The sequence below is a fragment of the Lemur catta genome, chromosome 15, assembly GCF_020740605.2.
Source record: "Lemur catta isolate mLemCat1 chromosome 15, mLemCat1.pri, whole genome shotgun sequence".
NCBI lineage: Eukaryota > Metazoa > Chordata > Mammalia > Primates > Lemuridae > Lemur > Lemur catta.
The window spans coordinates 43096718-43100190 of NC_059142.1; positions in this window are offsets into that span (position 1 = coordinate 43096718).

Below are 3473 nucleotides of genomic sequence, written 5' to 3' on the forward strand. Positions count from 1 at the left end.
AAACAGGAAAATGTTGATGGGTGTATCCTGGACTTACAATCACCATTATGACGGAGATTGCTAATTGTGCCCCAGTATCTGTTTTCCCATTCGCCCACAGTATTAGAACTCCTAATTTTTAGCTGGGCACATGGCTTCCCAGAATAAATACTATGTTTCCTAGTCTCTCTTGCAGCTAGATATGCCTTATCCATCTCATAGACAATGAGATGTAAGTGAAAGAGGCGCATGGAACTTCCAGTAAATGCCATTTAAGGGGAGCATACCTTTCTCTATTTCCTTCATCCTGCAGGCTGGAATGTAGAGGTAATAGCTGGAATTTAAGCAGCCACCATAGATCAATATGTGACCTAGAGAATTATATTATTTAGTTTTATTTTTATTCTTCAAAGGACACAGAGTCTCGCTATGTTGCCCAGGTTGGAATCTCAACTCCTGGGCTAAAACAATCCTCCTGCCTCAGCCTCCCAAGTAGCTGGGCTACTACAGCGGGGATTGTATTAATTATCTATTGCTGCATAAGAAATTACCCCACAATTTAGCAGCTTAAAACAACAAACATTATCTTGCAGTTTCTGTGGTCAGGAATTTAGGAATGGCTTAGCTGGGTGGTTCTGGCTCAGAGTTTCTCATGAGGCTGTAGTCAAACTGTTGGCCAGGACTGCAGTCAACTGAAGGCTCAAAGAGGCTGGAGAATCTTTTTCCAAGATGGTTTACTCACATGGCTGTTGGCAGGAGGCCTCAATTCCGTGCTGGCTATTGGCAGTAGCTCCTCACCACTTGGACATCTCCATGGGACTGCTTGAGTGTCTGCATGACATGTCAGCTGCTTTCTCCCAGAGGGAGTATTCTAAGGGAGAGCAGGGAGGAAGCCACAATGTTTTCTATGACTTAGTTTTGTAAGTGTCACACCATTACTTCTGCCATACTCTATTCATTATGAGTAACTTACTAAATCCAGCCAACATTCAAGGGGAGGGGAGTAGATGCCAGTCTTGAAGGAAGGAGCATGTGGACAGAACCATGGTATCAACATCCTAATCCCCAGAACCTGTGACTATGTTAGCTCATATGGAATGAAGAAGTTTGTTGATGTAATTAAAGATCTTGAGATAAGGGGATTATCCTGGATTATGTGGGCAGGCTCAATGTAATCACAAGAGTCCTTATGAAGAGGCAGGAGGGTTAGAGTCAGAGCAATAGTCAGAGTAGGAAATGTAATGGTAGGGTTCCTGTGAGAAATTTAAGTGGAATTGAATCCTAGTCTGTTGATTATATGAGTAAGAATCTCAAGCAAAGGCTGGGCGTGGTGGCTCACACCTGTAATCCTAGCACTCTGGAAAGTGAGGCGGGAGGACCGTTTGAGCTCAAGAGTTTGAGACCAGCCTGAGCAAGGGCGAGATCCCATCTCTACTAAAAAATTGAAAGAAATTAGCTGGACAACTGAAAATATATAGAAAAAATTAGCCGGGCATGGTGGCACATGCCTGTAGTCCCAGCCACTCGGGAGGCAGAGGTAGAAGAATTGCTTGAGCCCAGGAGTTGGAGGTTGCTGTGAGCTAGGCTGACGCCACAGCACTCTAGCCCAGGCAAGAGAACCACATTTTGTCTCAAAAAAAAAAAAAAAAAAAGCCTCAGGCAAAAAGAATCTGTCTTTTTCTGAGACAAGCAGACTTGAAGTCAGGAAAGATGCAGATATAGGGAATCTAGGTAGTACCATCTACTAGGTGGTAGTAAATTCAAAGTATTTTACCTGAAAGTTTAATTTTCTCTGTAAAGTAGAAAACAGAATCATCTACTAAAGGAAGGGCACAGTGGAGTAGGGAAGTTCAAGAAGAGTATTGATGATGTCATATAACTTTGACAGAGAATAGTAACTAAAGTTCATGAAAAATATTATACATGAAGCCATTGCTGAGAAGTGCAAGAGACTAACCACAGTTGTAATTATTGTAAATAAATAATGGCAACTTTTTATGTATCATATGATATTCTTCAGTTGGACCGAATTAGGAGATTCTCAGGATGATGTGCTCAAAGAATGAAAGCATAAAGACTTTAAAGGTGTAGTCCAAGAAAGTGGTTAAGTGGTCTAGTGTGGATGGGGAAAGAAATGAAGAAGTTATGATTGAAATTATGAACTTGGAGAATTCCAATTCCTATGCACACTTCCTCCTAGATGACTTGTGCAGATGACTGGCTAACTCCCCAAACATTCCCCTCTGAACAGAAACACTGCACTGTGATTCCAGAGGATGAAAAGCAAAAAATTTCTTATGCTGGAATTGGAAATAATTAGGACATCTGAATTGTCTGCTTCAACTGCATCTTCAGCTTTTTTTTCATGCTGACAGCACTCCTGCAAACACGGTGAACATTTCTAAAATCCACTGGACTTTCTGTAAAAAATGTGGCAAGTACCAACCCCACAAAGTGACACAATATAAGAAGGGCGAGGGTTCTCTGTATGCCCAGGGAAAGAAGCATTATGACAGGAAGCAGAGTGGCTATGCTGAGCAGTCTAAGCCAATTTTCCAGAAAAAAAAAAAAAAAAAGATAAAAGTACAAAAAAGATTGTGCTGAGGCTTGGATATATTGAGCCCAACTATAGATCTAAGAGAATGCTGGCTATTAGGAGATGCAAGCATTTTGACCTGGGAAGAGATAAAAAGATCCAAGTGATCAGTTCTGAGCCTCATTTTTTGTTTTATTATGAAGATAATAAGATCTTGAGGTTATGTTCAAATAAATAAACTGCATCTCCAAGCCAGAGAAAAGAGTCATTGTGAAGGAAAATTTCACATAGCCATCCTACAAGCAGATTGGGAGATGGCTGCAGGGGCAAGCATAAGTGGTGATTTTCATCCTCATAACCAGGAACTAAAAGTAAGTCCATTACCAAACAAACTTGTTATCTTTGTGTCTTACCCATGCTTGTGATCGTAGGTGATCCCCTGTCTGTTTCCCTCTAGCATTTTAAAGTCCTAAGAATAAAAAATCTCTACATGCTAGTTTTCCTGGGACACACACACATAAAAAGAGGTGAGCTTGGGAGATCGCATCTAACTTCCTAGCCACCCTTATGGGAGGAAGCCCCAAAAGTACAGATTGTAGTAGCTACCAGTAAGAGAGGAAAGCAGCTCAGTAAAATCCCTGAGGCATGACAGCATGACAGAGAGCCAGGCCAGGTTAAAGAAAGAAGCCCCTAGAGAAAGGCCATGATTTGTGATTAAGAAGACTCTGCAAAACCAAGATTCTAATTTTTGCACAAAATTATATTTTAACAGCAGTGCTTCCCTTGCTGATACATTCTCTCACTCTACCTCTTTACTAGTGAATGTTTGCATCTAATGACTCAACAGCCTACCTTTGTTCATCGTTTTAGCCTAAAAGCTCTAGGATTGTATCTTAACAATAGCTGGCATTCTTGCCATGTTACTCCATTACTGTTTAATTAACAAATGATGCCACAT